This window comes from Leopardus geoffroyi, chromosome D4 (assembly GCF_018350155.1).
Source record: "Leopardus geoffroyi isolate Oge1 chromosome D4, O.geoffroyi_Oge1_pat1.0, whole genome shotgun sequence".
NCBI classification, from domain to species: Eukaryota; Metazoa; Chordata; class Mammalia; order Carnivora; family Felidae; genus Leopardus; species Leopardus geoffroyi.
The window spans coordinates 91,635,415-91,658,984 of NC_059342.1; the positions used below are offsets into that span (position 1 = coordinate 91,635,415).

The 23,570-nt window shown below is 59.1% G+C and overlaps 1 long non-coding RNA gene across 2 annotated transcripts; it reads right to left on the bottom strand.

Annotated features, from left to right (window-relative positions):
* Positions 1-12,767: 12,767 nt before the first annotated feature.
* On the bottom strand, positions 12,768-23,500 carry LOC123593039. 2 transcript variants are annotated; one of them, XR_006710075.1, is made up of 3 exons: positions 22,810-23,500; positions 19,838-20,008; positions 12,768-13,656 (listed from the first exon to the last, which is right to left on the bottom strand). It is a non-coding gene; the product is annotated as an uncharacterized LOC123593039 (long non-coding RNA). The 2 variants fall into 2 exon arrangements; XR_006710074.1 differs by lacking the exon at positions 12,768-13,656 and adding an exon at positions 16,248-16,438 and having other exon boundaries at positions 22,810-23,499.
* Between the last annotated feature and the right edge of the window lie 70 nt (positions 23,501-23,570).

Below are 23,570 nucleotides of genomic sequence, written 5' to 3' on the forward strand. Positions count from 1 at the left end.
CGCCGACTCTTGGTTTTGGTTCGGCTCGTGATCTCACGGTTCGTGTGCTCAAGCCCCGCGTTGGGCTCAATGCCGACAGCTGCTGACGGTGCGGAGCCTGCGTGGGATCCTCTCTGTTCTGTCTCTCTGCGCCTTCCCCGCTCACGCTCGCGCTCTCTCTCAAGACTAGATAAAAGCTTAAAAAGACCGCAGTGAGAACCGTTCACGTGGTGGAGGTTTGGGGTTCCCCGAGGCAGCTGCTGGTACCTTGGGGTGTCCCCACAGAAGGCACAGCAGGGGACGGCGGGGAGGCCTCATCACCGCAGGCCGTGAGGAATCTGGGCCTGTCCTGCCTGGGGTGATGGGGAGCCACCGAAGGGTGAAAGCAGGGGGCGGATCCTGACAGACGCCCCTCTTTCCTGACTCGGCAGCCGGACCCCCGCTTCGCCCCTGCCCTCCCCTGCGCGAGGCTGGCCGCTGCGCCCCCAGCCCCTTGGAAACAAAAGGCAGAGTTCGGGAAGCAGAGGCAGAGGGACTTGAGCTCGAGTGTCATGGGGACGCTGGCCAGTGCCTGGTTCGCTGCTTAGCGTCCTACCTGCGCGCTCACATCCGATTTTGCTGCCCTAGGAGGCGAGTGCTGCCGTCTCCGTCCCGCGGCTGTGAGAGGCCCGAGGTGCACCGGTGACAGGGTGACAGGGCCGGGAGTCCCGGCCAGGTCTCCTCACTGGAAAGCCCGGCCCTCCGCCAGCTCTCCCCGTCCCTGCTGGTGAGGACGGACGGCTGCCGAAACGGCATCTTTGCAGACGCCCTGAAAACCCTGGTGGCCACGTGCCAGTGTCCCCCGGACCCTCTCCAGGGCTGGGGGCCGGTGGGGCGGTGACACGCTGTCACTCACACATCACGTCTGGCTCTGATGTATTATTTTCGTTTCTGCAGCGAGCACGTGTTGCCTTTATCATCAGCAAAGCTAGTTTGGTTGGGGAAAGGACGGAGAAAGACCCCGGGGCCCCCTCGCTCTCGGACGTGCCCGCTTTCCATCTCCCCCTGTAGGAGGAGGGTTTCAGAAGCCCGGCCCCAGAATTTCTGTTCTTGGCAGAAGCGTGGAACCCAAGCCGGGCATCTTTATCCTGGCTGCCTGCGCAGCCTCTCTGGGGCATGAGGGTGGGAGGGCCGGGTTCCCACACACCCATCTCAGAGGGAGAGAACAACATTTGCCTGTGGGGTCAGCTCTTCTCGATCCGCACACACAGAGTGCAAGCGGGGGAGGGGCAGAGAGCGAGGGAGACACAGCATCCCAAGCAGGCTCCGGGCCCCGAGCCGTCGGCACGGAGCCCGACGCGGGGCTCGAGCGCACGAACACGAGATAACGACCTGAGCTGAAGTCGGACGCTTAACCGACGGAGCCGTCCAGGTGGCCCCTCGTCTCGAGTGCTTTTAGGTTTCGCACCTCCCCGGCCATTGGATGTCCCAGTGGTCCGTGCAGGTCAGGGGTGGTGACCCCGCTTAGGGGCCGAGCAGATGTGGGTCCCGCCAGGACCGTGAGAGAGCGCCCAGGCTGGGAGCCGGTTGGTCTGGCTTTTCATCTCCGCCCTGCCACCCACTCACTGGGCAACCCCAGGTGAGAGTATCGGTCACCTTGGCAGTCACCTAGTTATCAGCCAGGGGCCACGAAGGACACCAGAGCCCACGTCAGGAGGATCAACAGAGAGAATTTAGTGTGGAGAACTGTCCGAAAGGCGCTGGAAAGGCCAGATGGGAGACACCTGGAGACGAGCCCTCGGGGGGCCAAGGGTGTTCCATGGTCCCCCGTGGAAGAAGGGGCCCCTGGCAGCGGCTGAACCACAGAGGTGGCCGCTGAGACACGCAGCCCAAATGCCCGCTCCGGGACGGAGGTACCCCTTCTCCCAGCTGCTGGGCGAGCCACCTGCCGACCGCTCGCAGCTGAGTTCTTTTCCAGGAATCGCCGGGGTGGAGGGCGGCCGCCTCATGCAAGCGAAGCCTGCATCCCAGACCGGCGGGTGTGGGGCACAGAGTCTCAGCCCCCTTAACGGCGAGGGGCCATCGCGGCCTCGGAGCCTTGCACGAGATCGGCCGCGGCCTTTGCTGCCGCGGGCTTCGCTCTGGCCGGCCCTGTACCCCTCCCCCGCGACGGGTGCTGCCCGCCAGGAAGCCACCTGCCCGCGGATCTCCACTTCAGAGTCTGGTTCCCGGAGGCTCTGACGGAGGGAAGTTGGACGTGGCTCCGGGAAGCAAGTTCTAAAGTGGGGTTTGGGTCGTGCGTGAGGTGGTGACCGTGCCCAGTAGGTGACGGCGGTGTGACCGTTAGCACACTGTTAGACCGTTAGACGGTCCAGTGCTGGACCGGGACGGCGCACCGGTAGAAGGGGAGGCGATCCCTCAGGCGTTCGCTGTTTGGGGGAGAAGCGGCCATCGTCAAGACGACGCGTGGCCTCGGGTGTCATCGGTGGACGGGGAAAACACAGCCAAAGCCTGAGCACGGCTATTCGGCGATTTAGGATTAAGCGTGGGGAGACGTCAGCAAAAATGGCGGACTGAAAACTCTGCCCGTCTATACAACAGAGAGAAAAATGGGCAGAAGCTGTTAGTATGTCCTCCCCCCGCTGCGCCCCGCCACACTCTGGAAATCAGCCGGAGGCTCCCTGCAACCCGGGGAGGGCTCGCTCAAGAAACAAGGCGGATTCCCAGTAAGAACGGCGGGCTCGATGGCGTTTTAACCCACCCCAGTCCCATCGCCGCTCTTTAGCTCAGCGGTAGCTGTGGCAATAACAGCCTGCCTGCAATGCCAGAGAAGCCAGAACAGACCTCGCTCCCAAGGCATCCGAATTCATTGTTCTGACTTGTCTTGTGGTCTCTGCAAGACCAGCCTGAAAGGTTCGTTTCCGTCTCGCCTAACTCAGAGCTGGCCTCGTGCTAAAGACGCACACCCGGGGCACTTGTTAAAACCCTCTGCTGGCTGCTGCCAGTGCTGCTGGTCAAGAGGTGTGGCAAGCCACGGACTGATCGAGTTTGGGAGGAAAGGCTGGGGACCGAGGGGTCCTGAAGGGCTTTGGAAAGCTCTGAGTTACTCCTAGCTCAAGTGCACATTCGAGAACGCACGCTCAGGGAAGGCTGAGAGGGCCCTCCGCTCTCACCTTCCGCTGACCTCGAGGCTTAGAAGAAGCAGGAGATGAAGACTAAGGCAGAGCTGGAAACTGCCAGCCGAGTGTTGAAGGTTTGCTGCAAATGTACACAGAGCCTCTTGGCAAAGACTGGAAGATTTCTTTTTGGCACTAAGCTTTTAAGGCAGTCTCCGTCCAATCAGGAGCGGACCATAAGCTAACAAAACAGAGGCTTTGGGGACATACATGACACAGAATACCCTTTACAGATTTAGTTCAGAGAAATCGCTAAAAACGACGACAACGACAACAGCAAAGAACCCGAGAGTTACAGCAAAAACAGATCCCGGGGAGGAGGGAGACTCTGGTCTTCAGGATCGCCACATTATCATATTCAAAATGTCCAATTTCCAACGAAAAGTTGCAAGGCACGCAAAGAAGCAAGAAACGTGGGCTCTGTCCGAGAGAAAGAGAAACCAGTAGAAACTGTCCCCAAAGAAGTCCAGACATTGGACTTTCTAGAAAAGGCTGTAAACCAACAATTTTAAATTTTTTTTTTCAATGTTTATTTATTTTGGGGACAGAGAGAGACAGAGCATGAACGGGGAGGGGCAGAGAGAGAGGGAGACACAGAATCGGAAACAGGCTCCAGGCTCTGAGCCATCAGCCCAGAGCCTGACGCGGGGCTCGAACGCACGGACCACGAGATCGTGACCTGGCTGAAGTCGGACGCTTAACCGACTGCGCCACCCAGGCGCCCCAACAATTTTAAATATATTCAGTGAGCTAAGGACACTTTGTCAAAAGAACTAAAGGTTTCATCCAACTGAGGATATCAAGAGAGAGACAGAAAGTATAACAAAGAAATAGAAATTTTGGAATTGAAAAGCACAGTAACTGACACACACACACACACACACACACAAAAGAAAGTCGCTAGAGCAGTTCAACAGATTTGAGGAAGTGGAGTCAGCAAACTTGAAGGTAAGTCAGTTCAGATGATCCAGTCTTGGGGCGCCTGGGTGGGTTAGTCAGTTGAGCGTCCAGCTTCGGCTCGGGTCACGATCTCGCGGTTTGTGAGTTCGAGCCCCACGTCGGGCTCTGTGCTGACAGCTTGGAGCCGGGAGCCTGCTCTGGATTCTGTGTCTCTGTCTCTCTCTGTCCCTCCCCTGTTCATGCTCTGTCTCTCAATAATAAATAAATGCAAAAAAAAAAAAAAAAAAAGATCCAGTCTCAGAAATAGACAGAAAAAGGAATGAAGAGAAATGAACAGAGCCTCAGAAGTCTGTGGGATAGCAGCAGGCGCATCAAAATACATATAGTGGGAGTTCCAGAAGGAGAGGAGCGAAAGGAAAGGAAAGAAGGCCGATTTGAGGAAACAGTGGCCCCACACGTCCCAAATTTGATGAGAAATATTAATGTCCACATCGAGGAGGCTCAAAGGACTCAGAGATTCACACCTAGAGACATCACAATCAAACCGTCAAAAGGCAAAGACAAAGTGATGATCTCGAAAGCAGCGAGCGGGAGAGCAGTGACCTGAGTGCACAGGCAATCTTCAATACCCTTAACAGATGATGTGCTTTTAGTTTGTAACTCCCTTTACAAAAATATCTGATTTAAAAGACAACTGCATATAAATAAATAAAGGGGATTAAGAGATCCAAACTACCCATTCTAAAATAAATAAGTCAAGGAGACGGACGGTACAGCACAGGGAATATAGTCAGTGATATTGTAATGGCCTTGCACGGGGACGGACAGTGGCTACACTATGGCAACGAGCCCTGTGTAATGTATAGAATCATTGCATCGATGTACGCACACCTGAAACTAATACAGCAGTGCTAATTATACTTCAATACAATTAACAGTGCTAATTATGCTTCAATAATTAAAAAAAAGCTGCATGAAGTAGCCATTATAAACCTAGGTTGATGGGCACACAATGTGTCGAGATGTAGGTTGGATGACAATAATTGCGTCACGGTAGGAGGTGGAGATACGCAGGGGCAAAGTTCTATTTTATTTTGTTTTTTTATTTTATTTAAAGTTTTTTAACGTTTATTCATATTTTGAGAGACAGAGCACAGCGTAAGTGGGGGAGGGGCAGAGAGAGAGGGAGACACAGAATCCGAAGCAGGCTCCGGGCTCTGAGCCGTCAGCACAGGGCCCGACGCGGGTCTCGAACTCACAGACCGTGGGATCATGACCTGAGCTGAAGTCGGACGCTCAACCGACTGAGCCACCCAGGCGCCCCCAGGGGCAGAGTTTTTATATACCATTGAAACTAAATTGGTACTGGGGTGCCTAGATGACTCAAGTCTGCCAAGTGTCCAACTCTGGCTCGGGCCATGATCCCGCAGTTTGTGGGTTCGAGCCCCACGTCGGGCTCTGTGCTGACAGCTCGGAGCCTGGAGCCTGCTTCGGATTCCGTGTCTCCCTCTCTACTCTGCCCCTCCCCCACTTGTACTCTGTGTCTCTCTCTCTCTCTCTCAAAAATAAATAAACATTAAAAAAAAAAAAAAGTCCATGTCAGGAGTGCCCGGCTGGCTCAGTCAGTGGAGCCTCGGACTTTGGCTCAGGTTGTGATCTCACAGCTTGTTAGTTTGAGCCCCGAGTTGGGCTCTGTGCTGATGGCTCACAGCCTTGAGCCTGCTTCAGATTCCGTGTCTCCACTTGCACTCCGTCTCTTTCTCTCTCTCTCTGTCTCTCAAAAATAAATAAACATTAAAAAAATTTTTAAAAAATGAACTAAATTGGTATTAATCTGAACTACATTGTAATGAATTAAGATGTTAGTTCCAATTGCAACTGCAAGAAAATAACTAAAAAAATGTATGGTAAAGGAAATTACAATGGTATTAAAATGGCGCACTAGAAAATACCTATTTGATACAAAAGTAGGCAGTAATGGAGGGACAGAAGAGGAAAAAAGATCTACACAAAATAAATAGCAAAATGACAGAAGTTCTTTCTTATAAATATAGTAAGCGTAAATAGATTAAACTCTTTAATTAAAGGCCAGAAATTAGCAGGTTAGATAAAACAACTTGACCCGATGATATGCTGTTTACAATAGACTCAGTTTATCTTATTTTATTTAAGATTTTATTTTTAAGTAGTCTCCACACCCGATACGGGGCTTAAACTCACAATTTTGAGATCAAGAGTCACACACTCTACCGACTGGGTCAGCCAGTACAGCGCCCCTATAGTAGACTTACTTTAGGACCAAAGACACACTAGGTTGAAAGTAAAAGAATGGAAAATGCTATTGCATGCAAATTGTACTCAGAAGAGAGCTGGCGTGGCTCTACTAACATTAGACAAAATAGACTTTAGTACAAAAAGTGTTATTAGAGACCAAGAAAGAGATTATAATGCTAAAAGGGCCAATCCATCAAGAAGATCTAATAATTATAAACACATACGCAACTAACAATAGAGCCTGAAAATACATGAAGCAAAAAAAAAAAAAAAAAATGATAGACTTGAAAGAAGATCTAGATAATCCAACTCTAATGGTTGGTGACTTCAATGTCCCATTTCAGTAATGGACATGACAGACAGAAAATGAGTAAGGAAACCTAAAACTTCAAGCAAAACTACCAATGAGATGGAACAGATATCTATAGAACATTCCATCCAGCAGCAGCAGAACACACATTCTTCTGCGGTACTTGTGGAATATTCTCTGGCATAGACCATATGTTACAGCATAAAACAAGTCTCAGCACATTTAAAAAGATTGAAATCGGGGGTGCCTGGGTGCCTCAGTTGGTTAAGCGTCCGACTTCGGCTCAGTTCATGATCTTGCGATTCGTGGGTTCGAGGCCTGTGCAGGGCTCTGTGCTGACAGCTCAGAGCCTGGAACCTACTTCGGATTCTGTGTCTCCCTCTCTCCGCCCTCCCTCACTCTTGCTGTCTCTCCCTCTCAAAAATAAATAAGCATTAAATTTTTTTTAGAACATCGAAATCATACAAAATATGTTCTCTGACCACAAGCTAATGAAACTGGAAATTCATTCTAATTTAGAGGGAATTTGGAAATTCAAATACGGGAACTTAACACCACGCTGCGATGGAGCCAGTGGGTCAAAACAATCACAAGGGACACTAGAAGGTTTGAGGAGGATGAAGACCCGGGACGAGGGGTGCAACGAGTGGGGCGCTCGGGGCAGGATTTATGGCGGTCAGCGCGCGCCTCGGAAAAGAAAGGAAACCTCAGATCCGTAGCCTGGCCTGCCACTGTGCGAGACTAGAAACAGGAGAACAAACGTGACAGCAGAGGAGGGGTGGCGGTGGGCATCTGGAATCGCGTCACGTGCTGTAGCCGCTGCACTGAGCAGCCTTGTGAAGGTGGTGCCAGCACGCTGGCTTGGAGATGCCACCAGGGACCATGTGGCTCCATTCTCTCGGGCGTCGGATGCTCTGCTCGGGACGGGGGGTGGGGGTCAGAATCCTGTAGGAGCGGTCCCGCTCACCATCACGCCGGGTGGCCCACTCGGAAAACTTGTATTCTCCATCCCACGACTCCGGGCTCTGTGGTCCGGAGGTCCCGCCTCCCAGAAGGGGACACTTGCCCCAGGGGACACCGTGAGAACCCCATTAAAAGTGAACTCGCGCCTGTCAGCCGGCCGCTTGAGGCTACTTTTGGTCCCGAGGCCACCCTGGCAGGGGTAGTCGGCCCGGCGCATCAGGAGCCAGCAGGGCTGCCGCAACATTCTAGCAGGGGCACTTCCGGCCCCTGGATTATCCGCTGGAGGCGTCTGTTGGTGTCTCTCTGCCCAGTTCTCAGTAAGCCCACCAACCAGCAGCCACAGCCTGAGCAGGGGCTCAGGACCGTCGGGGATGGGGGGCCGGCTCAGCCCACAGGGGAGCCTCCCAGACCAGCAGAGGGGCTGGCTTAGGAGGGAGGAGTCTAGAATCGTGACAGAGGACCGAGGCAGCACGTGTCACCGTCCGGGCTTGAAACCGGCCGCGACGCCCGGGGTCTGAAGGGGGGAAGAAATGATCCACTCTCTTCTGCTTCCTGCTCTCAAGTGGGTCACTGGCACATTTTGGGGGAGGCAGCAAAAACCATCGCGAGGAGAGCTGTGAGGCACCGGGCTGACCCTGGCGGGACGTTCCGGGCTCTCGGCTCGGCTGGGCACGTCCGCAGACCTTCCTGGGTGGAGTCCTGCCTGCTCCGGGTGGGGGGCGGGCTGCCAGGCCCCTTGCCGCACCTGCCCGCTGGGCCTTCTACCTCTCGCTCGCAGACCCTCGCTGGTCCTGACCCCAGAAGTACCCAGCGCTTGGCTCCCAGGCCCAGCGCCCGGCAGGACCGCCGTGCTCTCCCCCTGCGGGCGGCGGGCTGGGTGCTGGACCTTCAGGGTTAATTACCGCGACTGGCTCCGGGGAGTTCCTGCAGGGGCCTCGTCCTGCATTTGTTCCAAGCCTGTAAGTGATGTGCAGACCCCAGAGGGCCAGGGACTCCGTCTCTTCCCACGGCAAATAAACACACTGTTTAGAGTCGCAGCTTCTCAGGGAGGCTGATGCGGATTCTATCTGTGCGCTGGGTGGAGGGGATTTCTCTGAATTTAATTACAATTTAAGTGTAAAATATGCCTCTTCGGGGGACTTTCCAGCCTCGTGCGGAACCACTCTCCCCGCCGCCCGTCACGATGCCTCTGTGTGCCGTGAGCGATTAATTTATAGGCCGGTAATAGGCTAACACAATATTTAGAGTCATTTTGCCCTGTGTAGCTTTTAGGGAGGAACGGAGATAATAATTATAAGGAGGCCCGTTTTATCACCAGCTGCTCCCCCGGGGCCCCCGGCTTCACCAGCGGTCAGCCCCGCTCTCCACACCCCCAGGCCGTCGTCGTCGTGGCCCCATGCCGGCTCCTCACGGCCCCAGGTTGGCGGGAGCACGTGGGCCCCGGTCAGGGTGGGCGCCCGCGGAGGATAGCAGCTGGTCCCGCCGGCCCGTCGCTAACTGAGTCAGGGCGGAGTTCCTTGGCCACTCGGGAGGCGAGGTTCTGAGGCCCGAGGTGCGGGGGAGGACGTCTGGCCGCAACCCGCACCCCGGTCCTGGGCGGGGACGGTGCATTCGGTGAAACGCAGGGGGGTTGGGGGGTGGGGGGAGCTTATTCTATTTTTGTGGCTCAGCCGTGGCGGGAAGGGGACGGTCCCTGTCGCCTCGGAGACCCACGCACAACAGCACCGAGGTGTCCCACCTCGGGCAGGCTGGTAACTGTCCCTGGGCCTCTTTATCTCCCCTGGGGTCGATTCTGAGACAGCTCATGGCCTGGAAACCGGAAGGAGGGCACAGGGGTGGAGGAGGGGGTCTGGCGGATGGGGTGTCACCGGACATTGCCGGGGTGAAGGGGAAGCTGTCTGCTCAGTGTCTGGAGAACACCTGCACGGCATGCCGGTAGCCCCTTAAATGTCCAGCACCACTCCCCCCCGCCCCCAGGCCCAGCACCGTCTCTGGGGGCCTGGCCAGGGGGATGCGGCCTCGCTGGGGAAGGATCCGGGGCAGATTCCAGCTTTGCCTCCAGCGCTGCAACTCGAGAATCTCTGGAAACTTCCGCAGGCCATGCTGGGGGCATGCAGGAGGGGCGCCCGCCTGTGCCCGAACCCCCTGGAGGGCATCGGGAGGGCTGCAGGGTCCCCAGCCCCCGACATCGCCCACAACTTCCTAGGGAACTCGGGGGGTTCCGCCAGATTCTCACAGGGCCTGGTGGTCACAGAGACAAGGGCATCGCCAGGGCCGAGGGCGGGCTTGGGGTGGGCTGGGAGCCTGGCCCCCCCCGGGGAGTTCGGGGTGGGGTCTCGTCCCCCAAAGTGGTTCCTGGAATCTGCACCCCGGGGGGACCTACGCGCACCGGGGCAGCACGTACACGAGTGGCCTGCTTCCCTGCGCCTCCGCGGGGCTCGAAGGCTCCCGCCCCACTCTACACCTGATCAGGGCTGTACTCTTCTTCCTGTAACATCTTTCTAAAATGCCTGGGTTTGTCCGGTTTAGCATCTTGGCCTTTGTTGGCTATTCCTGGTGCCGGTGCCCGGTAAACACTTGAGCAAGTAAGCGAATCCTGGAGGGAGTGGCTCCTGGTGTCACATCACTTGCAAGAAATAGTTCTTTGGAGACAACCAGAAGTCTGAGTTCTTGGCTTTTCCTGAACCTCGAGCAGTTGATGCTGGGGAGGGGGGGAGAGAGAGAGAGAGAGAAAGAGAGAGGGAGGGAGGGAGGGAGGGAGGGAGAGAGCTCCTCGTCCCTCCCAGGAGGCCAGCCTGGGGGGAGAGCGGGCATGCGGCTGGGAGGGAGAGCTTTGCTCGTAGATAAAAAGATCCCACGTGAAGACGGGCTCTCGGTCTCGCTCCTGCCCCTGCCTCTGGCAGAACAGAGTGGTCTGCCCGGAGAGCACCAGTGAGGGGACAAGTGGCTTCGGGAAAGCCCCTTCCCCTCCTGGTTCCATCTCCCCATCTCGAACTTGTCTCTAAATTGTCACATTGTCCTCTAAATCTGACGTTCTAGGGGCGCCTGGGTGGCTCCGTCGGTTAAGCGTCCGACTTCGGCTCAGGGCACCATCTCACGGTTTGTGAGTTCGAGCCCCGCGTCGGGCTTCTGTGCCGACGGCTCGGAGCCTGGAACCTGCTTCGGGTTCCGTGTCTCCCTCTCTCTCTTCTCTCTCTGCCCCTCCCCCACTGGGCTCTGTCTCTGTAAAAAAAAGTTGTTTTAAAATCTGACGTTCTAGGATCCTACGACTGGGCACACAGCAGGTGCCCAGGAGCGCTTGTGGTCCTGCATTCACTCAACAAACCCCTGTGTGCCGTAGCCGGGTTCGGAGCACGCGTGGGTAACGTCGAGTGAGACCCAGGCTTCTCTGTGGGTGCTCGGTGGGGCTGTGGGGGGGCAGGAGCCCAGGAGCCCTGGGAGGCTGGAGAGCGCCTCCACGGTCCCTGAAGATTCCAGAAGAAACGGGGTGGGGAGGGGGTGGTGCACCCTGGAGGGTCTGGGTGGGCGGGGGAGGGCGTCTGGCTGGGGAGAGCTCAGCAGAGGGCCCGGGAAGCAAGGTTCATTTTCAAGGCCATCGGCCTCCACAAATCTTACGGACGGTCCCGAGGGGGGTGAGTGCGGAGAAAGGGCAGGTGGTCCCTGGACGAGCGAGGGTCCTCCCAGGCCCTGATGTTGGCACCTGGTGGAGGACAGAGCAGGGACGTGTCACTTTCCCAGTGTCCCCGCTTTCCCCTCGGCGAGGGCGTGGGGTTTGCGGCCCCCGCCTGGCGAGGGGGGATGGTAGGCCCGCCCCCACAAACGGCAGCGGCCACGTCCCTGCGTCTTCTGCAAAGAACCTCATTAAAGGGGCCCAGACTGGAAATCAATTCTTTAAAGCTGAAATCAATAACAATAAGTAATATTAACACTGATTATCCTTTCTTTATTGCCCTCTGCAGCGGGGATAGATTGTTTTTGAGGCTTAGCCGAGGGGGCTCCACAGTGGCGCGCGGGCAGCTTTCCGGGCCACGTAGGACGTGCGGGCTGTGCGGCCGGACGCCTGAGGCCCCTCCGTCCTTGGTGGGAACTTGCCAAGGTCTGGCTCCCCGTCACGGTCCCCACGTGAGCGGGCTCTTCCGCCGCACAGGTTGTGGGCAGGGGAGCCCGTGACCTCGGTGGCTTGGGTCGGGGTGCCGTGAGGGGCACGGAGTCGGGGCCAGTCCCACGGCGCCGGTGTCTCCCGGTGCGGGGTTTGCCCGTGGGGTGAAGGGCAGGCCCCAGCCCTTCAATGAGCCGCGAGGATGGAGGGAAAGGGAGGGAATGGCCGGTGTGGGTCCCTCACGGTTCCCGGAGTGAGGCGTCTGGCTCGGCCTGCTCTTTGTGGGGGTCGGAGTCCACAGGGTGGGAGCCCAGGGGCAGGGAAGTGATAGCACCTGCCACAGGCCATGCCCCTGGGTCGTTTCTGTGCCTCCGCTCTCCTCTCTGAGAGCAACAGTCACTAACTCCTGTCTTTCAGGTGCACAACTGGGGGCCGGGAGGAGACCCCTTAAGTCTGCGCGTTCTCAGGGCAAAGCAGGCCCCGGGCCTCTGTCTGCCAGGCCCCAGCCCCGGCCGCGTGCAGAGGGTGAGTGTGCATTGAGAGCAGAGTGGCCAGCCTCCCAGGGGATGAGAGGACGTGCGTTAATACTTACAAGGTGTGCCGGACGGGGAGCGACGTGGTGGGGCTGGGGCACCTGGGAGGAGGTCCTGCCTTCTGGGGGGTCCACCAGTCTGTTAAAGGACTGCCTGGGCCTCAGTTTCGTCCTCTGTAGTCGGGACAGGGGCGGCCGCCACTTCCCTGGGTGAGGGGCCCTAACCCGCCCGCGTCCGCAGACACGGAGGGGCTGTTATAACAGAGGGCAGTGCTGTCTCTCTCTTCCCTCTCTGGATCCCAGCTCGCCCCAGTGCTTCCCTGTCCCACCCCACCTGTCCCCTCCCCTGGAGCATCCTCCAGTCCTGGAGAAGCCACTCAGCAGGGGCTCTGTCCTTCCCTCCCTCCCTCCCTTACGCCGGTCTTCTTGACTGCGCTGGGTGGCCCTGGGCACGAGCACTACGGGCCTGTTCACACGCCTGCGTGTGCACGTTGAACCTTTAGGGTGTGGTGCGTCCAGGAGAGAGGGCTGTGGGGAGGGCTCTGAGGCCTGCGTGCGTCTGTGTGTTATTATATTTATGTATTATACAGGGTCAGGTGGCTGGCTACAGTTCACAATTAGACATATTCTGCGCCTAAGTTGGGAATCTTCTAGAAAAAAAAACACTGAAACAGAACTTAAACACAGAAACGAAAGAAAAGGCTCAGGGATAATCTAGAAGGGAGGGGAAAGAGCATCACCTCGGGAACCCGAGAACGTGTTGCGCGTCAGTTAACGTGAGCCCGAGCTTCCTAGCAGCCACTGCAAGAAGAGAAAGCCCGGTGAGTTTGCAGTTCTGACCGATGTGAGAGAGCGCTCCCCTGGGGGACCGGCTTTCCTGGAGGAGAGTGGAGGGTTGCTTTGTCAGATGTCTCCTGAGGGAAGAGGACGAGTGTGGTCCATGCCTTCGAAGGGCTTTTCGTCCCGTGGGTCCACGACAGAGGCTGAGGCTTTTCTGCTGGGTGTGGGTGTAGCTGGGCAGATGCCTCGACTTCCCGGCTGTGGAATCCCACGTGGACTCAGAGCGGAGAGCAGCCTCCGGGGCAGGACCCACGCAGGCCCTGTGTCTGGCTGGGCGGGTCAAGACGAGAGGACAGGGTCCCTGTTGGTCTGAGAGCCTAGGAGGGTGGACGTGGGGCGCTCGGGGGCTGTGCCTCCCCTGAGCTGAGGCACGGGCTGCAGGTGCCTGGCGTGTGAATACCGGTCAGGTGGGGCGGGGTGGGCTCGGGCCACCTTGTAGGCCAGGCCTTCACTTCCCCTGCCACCTGGCGACCGGGGCCCCAGCTCGTCCCAGATTCCACAGCTGTCTTCAGTGGGCGACGAGCAGTGCGGGAGGCTGGCCAGCCCCTCCTGGCTCGGCGGGGACGGGAGAGGGCCCTCTGTCCGGGGCACTGGGCTCGTCCCTCTGCCACAAACCACATGAATTCCTCTGGAATTAGAGCCATTTGTGAGCCCGTGTGCACCCCTCACCCTCACCCCGTGGTGGCCAGAGGGGCTGGCCTGGGTCTCGGTTTCCCTGGAAGTTTCTGGAGGGTCTAGCACGGTGCCTATGGCTCTGCCGTCCCCAGGCCCCCGCCCCGCCCTGGCTCTCGCTTGGCGGTCCCCACCGCCCCGGGTGAGCCGGCCGCTGGGGCACCGCCTTGACCCAGGCGAACAGGCTGGGCCAGAGGTCAAAGCACCGCCTGAGGCACCTCCCAGAGGGACAGTTCCCGCCCCCGCCGTGGGACAGAGACCAAAGCCACGGGGAGTTCTGGAAGGCTCCGGGAATCCCGCGTGCTCAGTGGGCCTGCTGGAGAGACGCACAATGAAAAACACAAAACTCAAAACGATGCTACCGACCGCGACTCTTGCTGGCCGCGCCGGGCACAGCACCTGCCTTCCCTGGGCGCGTCTCACCGCAAAGTCCGAGTTAGCATCTCCTTCTTCCAGACAAAAAACTGACAGCCCGCCTCAGCGTCCGGGCGCACACCGTTGGTAAACTGTCGGGATTGGGATTTTAATCCTGTCGTTCTGATCCTGGAATCCAGCGTCTGGGAGAGAGCACGGCTGGCCTCTGAGTCTAGCAGGAATCAAGGCTGGCAGGTGCCAGTGCCCTGGCAGGTGGGGGTGCAGCTGGCCCCTCCTGGGTGTGTGGCTGCCGGTGGAGGCCCGGGCAGGGGTGGGGCTCTGCCGAGAAGCCACCTGGATGTAGAAGCACGCGTCGCAGCCACCCTGCGTGGCCAGAGCCGAGTGGGGACAAGCAAGGTGTCCGTCCGTGGAGATGAGCCTCAAACAGCCTGAAAGAACCCCATCTCCTTCCGCGTGGAGGAAGCTGGCTCGGGACCCTCGGCATGTGCGGCGTTGACCCTGGCTGTCCGCTTCCCCTCTGGCTGGACGCTGAGCCCTGAGGGCCCGGGGACAGTCTCGGAGACCCCCGTGGGAACCGGGGAAGGGTCCGTGTCTGTGTCGCCCCCCCCGCGGACCACAAGCGCATGTCGGGAGCTGCTTAGCACAGTGGCGGCCTCGCCTCCGAGGGTGTCCTCGCCTCCGAGGGTGTCCTTGCACCTGGCTGGCACCACAGGTGCTCCATGAAGCCGGACGGGCTGATGTTAAGGTTCCTGCGCAAAAGGCACCGTCTCCGGGAGCCCCGCCCATCACATCACGACTCTGAGAGTGTCTGCAGTCTACACTCCAGCTTCTGCGCACCCCCCCCCCCCCGCTCCCCTTTTCCAGGGGCTTCTGCAAGCTCTGGGCCAGGCGACACGGAGGGCTGGGGAGCTGGGCGTCGCTCCAGAAATGACTGCGGGTGGCCGAGAGCCAGGAGAGGGAAGGAGGGCTCATTTTCACTCTGCATGCTCGGCCCCCACGGTGGTGCAGCCGAGGGGTGAAGGATGGTAACGCCTCTGGGGGGCGTTTTCTCTCCAGGGCTCCGTCGGGCCAAGTCCAGGAGCCTGGCGGGAAGAGAGGGAACCGAGTCTGGTCGGCAGGCAGGGCCCTGGGCTCCCGGCCTCCCTGCCAGTTTCTCTGAGTGTGTTTTGGTCTCATCACCGGTGCTTGGTAAAGCACTGGACTTTCTGTCCGAGACTCTCCAGAGAACCTGGTCAGCCTGGCTGTCCTCAGGAATGTTCTCAGAATTTCCATGTGGGTTTGTGCCTGCATTCATCAGCCCCCAGCCCCCTCCCTCTGTTTACGGATGGAAAAAGGGAGGGTTTCCGTGTTGGCTGAGGTCCCACGGCGGCGGAGGCAGGGCTGGCCACGCCAGGTCTCCCGCCCCCACGGGTGGCCTCCTTGGATGCAGCTCAGGAGAAGGCGGCCACCTTGGGTTTCTTCCTGACTCTGAGCCCCGAGGCCTGCACGCGGCCAGGCTTGTGTGGCTGGAGATTCAGGGAGCGCGGCCCACAGGTTCAGAGCACCCTGTGCAAACCCAGCCCCACCACCCACTGGCCGAGCCACCTGGCAGGGCCACGTGACCAGTCTGGGCCTCCGTGTCCCAATCTCTAAAACGGGGATGGTCGCCTCTCCTGGCAGATCTATCCCGAGTTGGCAGGGCGAACCCAGGAGCGGAGGGCGTGCGGGTTCACCTGCACGGAGGCTGGCCTGTGGAGGGTCCACGGTGGCGGGGGTGGGGGGGGTCGTCCCGTAACTTTGGTTGCAGGTGAGGCCGGCTGGCGGTGCCGAGGGGTTAACGCCACAGATGCCCCTCAGCCAGGGTGTTGGAGGATAGGGGTAGGTGCCCCCCTCTCAGGGCACCTGCGGTCTCTCAGAGCCCCCCGGGGAGCCCAGCCCTCAGCACCTGCGGCAGAAACCCACTCGTGACGGCCCTCTTCCTGCCTGTCTTCGGCACTCCCCACTGTGCTCCTGGTAACGTGCTTGTGCCTACATCCTCGTCTGTCCCCAGATCTGCTTTAAGGGGGGCCTGGCTCAGAAAGACGGTTGCTGATATATCACCCAGGCCCGCAGGAGGGCGACGGCCACAGGGCAGTACCCAGGGACCGACTCAGCACGTGCTGAGCAGGCTAGAAACTGAGGAAGGGGAAGTCAGAAGGGGGCTCTGTGCCCCTGAGATCCCCGCCGCACCCCCGACCCAGCACGGCCCCTCACCGCCAGTCCCCGGACCGGGCGGGACGAGAGCCTCGTGGCCAGAGGGGGTGTGGCACGTTGGCTGATGCCTGGTGGATTTGCAGGTAGGCTCCTCGGAACATTCTTATCTGTGCAAAGTTGATGTCGTGTCGTTAGTGGGTGAAAAATCTCTCAGGAAGTTAAACATTAAGCAGGGTGTGTGTGCCGGGAACGCGGTCTCTCGTGCCCAGGGCTGGTGGTCAAGGCTGTGGCCGTTGGTCTGGGCTTTAGGGTTCTCCGACAGCAGACTCTCTAAGTGACCCTCTCTGAGAGGTGATAGCCGTGCAGTCCCATCTCCCGGGATCTCTAATGGGCCCCGGAAATGGGCCAGTCCCTCCAAGAAATTCCCAAATGCCTCTGGTGGGCAGGAAGCTCTGGGGTGGGGAGCTGGCTGGGTAGGGCTAGACCAGGGGCTTTCCAAAGACTCCTCAAACTCCAGAGGCCGAGCCTGGCAGGCCCCCTTCCCAGGAAGGCTTAGCTCAGTGCCAGCCCGGGGGACTGGCCTGGGGGTGAACGGGAGGACGGGGGGACCGGCTGGGCCGGGGGCTGGGGCAGCATGGGGCATCTTTCCCAAGCCTGGGAGGGTGGTCTTCAAGGCAGGCAGCAGTTTTCTTGAGTGGGTCCACAGAGGGGAGGGAAGGCAGCTCTCCCGACCCGAAGGACGAGCAGCCTGAGGACTCTGATGGGTGGGTCACAAAGGGGGCTCTGGCCATTTCTCCCTCCCTGCCATAAACATTTCTCTAAAGCATCAGTTCTTGCATGGACTCTGTCCCAGATGCGGGTGTGAACAGAACCCAGTCTCTGCCCCTCCAAGGAGCCCCCAGTCTAGAGGAGCACAGACATATGAGGCTGTTTGGATGCGGTGTGACGGAGTGCCTTGGCGGGAGCACAGGAGCACAGGGAAATTTGCCTTTGAGCTGTGCCTTGAGGACGGGTAGGATTTGAATATGCAGACAAAAGGGCAGGGTATTACTTCTAGAACATGCAAAAGTAAGGGGGTACGAAGCGTCAGGATGGGCCGCAAAGGGGCTCTCCTCAGGAAGCCCCTGGTGAGGTGGTGCAGGGACAGTGCACAACCTCGCATGTAGTCCCTTCGGATAAGTTCCACCGATGGGGAATGCCCGTCGCCCCTGACCATGTTTTATCAGGATTTGTTTTTGTGTCTGTCTGTCATCAGCAGGCACTAGGTTGGTGCATCTGTACCCTATGGGACTAGTGGATAATAAGACACACTGGGGTGCTGAGTGAATTCCAAAAGAGCAAATGGGTAGAAGGATAGATTGTTGGATGGATGGATGGGTGGATGGGTGGATAGGTGAATTTGTGGTTGGTAGGTGGGTGGGTGGTAGGGTGGGTTGGATGAGTGGATGAATGGATAGGTGGATGATGGCTGAATGGACAGCAGGGTGGATGGATGGATGGATGGATGGGTGGATAGGTGAATTGGTGGTTGGTAGGTGGGTGGGTGGTAGGGTGGGTTGGATGAGTGGATGAATGGATAGGTGGATGATGGATGAGTGGACAGTAGGGTGGATGGATGGATGGATGGATGGGTGGATGGGTGGATAGGTGAAGTGGTGGTTGGTAGGTGGGTGGGTGGTAGGGTGGGTTGGATGAGTGGATGAATGGATAGGTGGATGATGGCTGAGTGGACAGTAGGGTGGATGGATGGATGGATGGATGGGTGGATGGGTGGATAGGTGAATTGGTGGTTGGTAGGTGGGTGGGTGGTAGGGTGGGTTGGATGAGTGGATGAATGGATAGGTGGATGATGGCTGAGTGGACAGTAGGGTGGATGGATGGATGGATGGATGGGTGGATGGGTGGATAGGTGAATTGGTGGTTGGTAGGTGGGTGGGTAGTAGGGTGGGTTGGATGAGTGGATGAATGGATAGGTGGATGATGGCTGAATGGACAGTAGGGTGGATGGATGGATGGATGGATGAATGGATAGGTGGATGATGGCTGAGTAGACAGTAGGGTGGATGGATGGATGGATGGGTGGATGGGTGGATAGGTGAATTTGTGGTTGGTAGGTGGGTGGGTGGTAGGGTGGGTTGGATGAGTGGATGAATGGATAGGTGGATGATGGCTGAGTGGACAGTAGGGTGGATGGATGGATGGATGGGTGGATGGGTGGATGGGTGGATAGGTGAATTTGTGGTTGGTAGGTGGGTCGGTGGTAGGGTGGGCTGGATGAGTGGATGAATGGATAGGTGGATGATGGATGAGTGGACAGTAGGGTGGATGGATGGATGGACGGGTGGATGGGTGGATAGGTGAATTGGTGGTTGGTAGGTGGGTGGGTGGTAGGGTGGGTTGGATGAGTGGATGAATGGATAGGTGGATGATGGCTGAGTGGACAGTAGGGTGGATGCATGGATGGACGGGTGGATGGGTGGATAGGTGAATTTGTGGTTGGTAAGTGGGTCGGTGGTAGGGTGGGTTGGATGAGTGGATGAATGGATAGGTGGATGATGGCTGAGTGGACAGTAGGGTGGATGCATGGATGGATGGATGGGTGGATAGGTGAATTTGTGGTTGGTAAGTGGGTGGGTGGTAGGGTGGGTTGGATGAGTGGATGAATGGATAGGTGGATGATGGCTGAGTAGACAGTAGGGTGGATGGATGGACGGGTGGATGGGTGGATAGGTGAATTTGTGGTTGGTAGGTGGGTCGGTGGTAGGGTGGGTTGGATGAGTGGATGAATGGATAGGTGGATGATGGCTGAGTAGACAGTAGGGTGGATGGATGGATGGATGGGTGGATGGGTGGATAGGTGAATTTGTGGTTGGTAAGTGGGTCGGTGGTAGGGTGGGTTGGATGAGTGGATGAATGGATAGGTGGATGATGGCTGAGTAGACAGTAGGGTGGATGGATGGATGGATGGATGGGTGGATAGGTGAATTTGTGGTTGGTAGGTGGGTGGGTGGTAGGGTGGGTTGGATGAGTGGATGAATGGATAGGTGGATGATGGCTGAATGGACAGTAGGGTGGATGGATGGATGGATGGATGGGTGGATAGGTGAATTTGTGGTTGGTAGGTGGGTGGGTGGTAGGGTGGGTTGGATGAGTGGATGAATGGATAGGTGGATGATGGCTGAGTGGACAGTAGGGTGGATGGATGGATGGATGGATGGGTGGATAGGTGAATTTGTGGTTGGTAGGTGGGTGGGTGGTAGGGTGGGTTGGATGAGTGGATGAATGGATAGGTGGATGATGGCTGAGTAGACAGTAGGGTGGATGGATGGATGGATGGGTGGATGGGTGGATAGGTGAATTTGTGGTTGGTAGGTGGGTGGGTGGTAGGGTGGGTTGGATGAGTGGATGAATGGATAGGTGGATGGATGGCTGAGTGGACAGTAGGGTGGATGGATGGATGGATGGAAAGTATGGTGGCAAGGTAGATGATGGATGGATATTTCTCACCTACTGTTTTAGTTCAAGTAAGAAATCACACACTTTCACACAGAGTCCTAAAAACCTACCTCTTGAGCCATCTGTCGGGTGGAGATGGCTGGCCTGTCTATAATAAACAGCTTCTTGCCTTCAGTGATGCTCCCCAGGGGCCGAGGTTCCAGCTACCAGTGAGGGCGATGCTTGCTGTCGAAGGTGGAGGCTTCTCCCGGGCGTGCAATTCCTGAGGAGGGGGTGGGTACCTGTGGATGGCAAGTCTTTGTCACTGACAGTTCAGCGAAGGGACAACCCCCTAACTACCCCGCCTGCTCCGTGGTCTGATCTGCAGCTTGGAGAATGGGTTTGTAGTCCCTCAGGTTTGGGTCCTACAGGCTGGGGGGTTCCCTAGGGTACTCGTCCATTAGTACTTAGAGAATCACCTATGCTCTTGTCACAGGAAGCGTCTCAAACATCGGAAGAGGGGCAGCGTTCAGGGAGCGGAGAACCCAGGGCTGACCCCCCAGGTGGACCAGAGCGTTTAGGAAGCCCCAGCTGGCGTGGGGGTGGCCTGGGGTCACCCCTCCAGGCGCCCCGCGTCCAGATGTGAGCCATCACGTCCTGTCTTCACAGAAGGCCCTGGACCTTGGGGGTCTTTGCTCCCCCCGGGCTCCTCTGGGCCTGTTGAGATCAATGGGCATCAGCGGGGGGCAGGGCCACTGAGGGGCCTGCAGGGCAGACGGGAAGGTAAGCCCGGATCTTTCCGGAAGAACAGGATTGGCCGTGAGCTGGGCCCCACCCGCCGTCCTCCTGCGTGGCGCGGAGGTGACCGCCCCCCGAAATCCGCGAGGAGGGCGTTCAGAGTGGGGTCGAGAGCTGAGGCTCTGGTGTCGTCCGAACCCTCTCCTGATGTGCGGCCTGGGCGCCCAGACCGGGTCAGGCTGGAGCGTGTAGAGCCCGATGCGGCGCCGGCCTCCCCATCGCGGGCGTCAGCACCGCGGGGCGAGGGCCAAGGGCAGTGTGCTCAGCGTGACCTTAGCTACGGGCTCGTCCCGCGGGTCTGAGTAACGGGGCGGCTTCTCCGTGAGGGGTCAGGAGGCGGTGTGGCCCCTGCAGAAAGCCCCGGCGTCCCCGGCGGGGGGGTCCCGTTTGCCTCCCCGCCCCCACCCCGGCCCCCGAGACCTCGTGGGGACCTCGCCAGGATGGTGGCGCCTCCGAGGGTGACAGTGCGTGTGCGGTACGCGGGAGCGCCGGGGCCACGGACGTCCGGAAATGTCATCTGCGACGCTCGCGCTGTCCTTGTGATGCTGAACGTCACCAGCTTCCCGGCGTTCAGTCCTGTGCGGCCGGGGGTCCGCGCCGTCGCCCCTGCGCTGCTCGTCAGAAATTGACCAGGCGGTGCCTGGTCTCCGCGCGTGGAGAAAGGGGGCGTGGCCTCAGCCGGCCTCTTCCTCCTCGGGGACCAGGCTGCTCCCGTGGAGAGGCCACGTGTCGCACCCGGGGGGGGGGGGCGGTTGGTGGTGGTGGGGGGCATGTGGTGCCGAGACGGGAAGGGAGGCAGCGACCCCGCTGCTGTCGGAAAGCCCAGCGGTAGGGCACCTGTGGTCCCGCCGGCTGTGCCCTTCGGTGCCCGGGGCTCGGCCACCCCACGCGAAGCCTGGGCCCACGGTGACCGATCTAGCCCTGTTTGCAGGGGTCTGGGACGTGGAGGGGCCGGAGGGAAAGCCCAGGAACCAGGAAGGCGGCCTCCCGCCCCTTCCCTCCAAGACACATTTACAATTCAATTGTGAAATGGGACAAAACTTCGACACCCCCTTTGGGCATCTCAATTTTCCTTTTTAAAGGTTCTGCTCCTCCTAGTGAATTTATTTACTTCTAAATTGGCTTTTATGTTGTGTTGACAGGCGGGAGGGCGGGGTGGGCCGGGAGGCCTGCCAAGCCTTCCTTCTCTACCCTGGGGGGAGCTCCAGTGAGGACCCAGTGACCACGGGAGCCCCCCCCCCCCCCCCCCCCGTTCTCTCACGACGCGGGCTGTGGCACCCAATCGCTAACAGGTAGCGCTGGTTCGAATCCCAGCTTTGCTGTTCACTAGCTGTGTGGCTCTAGGCCAGTTCCCAGCGTCTCTGAGCCTGTCTCCTAAGTGGACAAACGCAGGGTGCAGGTGCCAGGCCGGGGAGGCACGGTGCCCTGTGTGTGCACGCACGCGTGTATATGTGTTCCTGTGTCTGTGTGAGCGGTGTGCACATGCATGTGGGGGGGGGGGGGCGCCCAGGGCACGCAGGTGGGGGGTATGGATGTGGGACAAGGAAGAAAAGGAAACGTTCAGGGGAGACAGGTGCCGAGCGAGTGGACAGAGCGGGCAGGAAAGCAAAGGCGGGGGGAGAGGGGGTGAGGGAGGGGCGGGGTGGGGAGGGGAGGCCTGGCTGTGAGTCAAGCCTCCAGACACAAGCAGGTGGTGGCCGTGGTGGGGGAGGGCTGCAGTGACCAGAGCAGAAGCGTGGGTGAGGGACGGGGACTCCCGCAGAGTCAGGCCCCCTGATAAGCATGGGAAGGCTTCCCGGGGTGGGAGGCAAGGGGTGGTGCTTTAGACGGTTCTGGATTGGCCAGCAGATTATTTCCACACTCCTCCTGGGCCACCCCACGTGTCACCGACAACAAAGAGGGTGGGGGTCCACGGAAGCTCCTCTAGAGGGTCCGCTCTCGTGGGGCAGGAGGAGAGGGACAGCGGTGGTGGCGAGGCCACCGGCCCCTGGGAACGGCCACTTCCCACTTTCCTGGTCCGCGGCTGGATTTAGGGCCACGCTGCCCCTGCCCACCAGTATCTCAGTTTGCTTCTAGTACGTTCCCCAGCAGACGTCCCAAAGCCCCATCCCATCTCTGCGGGGCTGAGGTGCTGGGGAGATCCTTCCCAGTGTTCGTGTGGGTCTGGTGTGCCTGCGGGGAGGAGACCGTGCGTGGCCCCACTGTCGCCGCCCCCCCCCCCCCCCCCCCCGCCCCAGGGACGCCTCAGCTTCGGTGCGGCCCCGCCCGTGTCCAGCCAGGAGCAAGCAGCCCGGCCCACACTCACCAAGACTCCCCACGGCCGTGCCTGCCGAGGCCTGAACGTCTCAGCGCCCCGGGCTGCAGACTGCTCGGCACGGGTCTGCAGACGCCTGGCATCTTTGCGGGTGCGCGCCGGCGCCCCGCTCTCCTGGGGGCCTGGCGTGAGTCCCTCCCCGACACTGCCTTTCATTTCCTTACTTGCTTCCCCAGCCCTCCGTTCATTTGCTCATTTCCTGTCTCTGGGCCACACGGCCCTGGATGCAAACCCCTGGTCACCGCAGGCCGTGGCGGGGGGCAGCACGACATCTGCAGCAGGAGGCACTAAGCCTGGCGTGGAGGGATGCCCACGGCCCCCGGGACAGAGCCCAGGCTCCTCGCCCCGCGCTCCTCTCCACCACGCTGTGCTCTGGCCACGCTGCCTTCCGTCGGCCCCCAGGACGGGGGCTGCTCTTTCTACCTGGGCCTGGCGTTCCCTCGCCGCCTTCTCCTCCCCATCTGGACGGCTCCTCCCACCCTTGCTGTCTCAGGTTGCGAGTGACTTCTTCCAGGCAGCCCTCCCTGATTCCCCCCAGTCTGGATCGGGGGCCCCCCCAACGTGCGCGCTCCGAGCTTGTGTGGCCAAGGCCCCACCACGTACCATCAGAGCCACCGGTTGAGGCCCAGAGACCTCAGGAGCCAGAAGCCGCTCCTGCCTGCCATGGCCTCTCCCAGCCCAGCACAGGCGGGTGTCAAATGTTCGAGGAACGAGTGAGGGAATGAGGGAATGAACGAAAGGCCCCCCCCCAT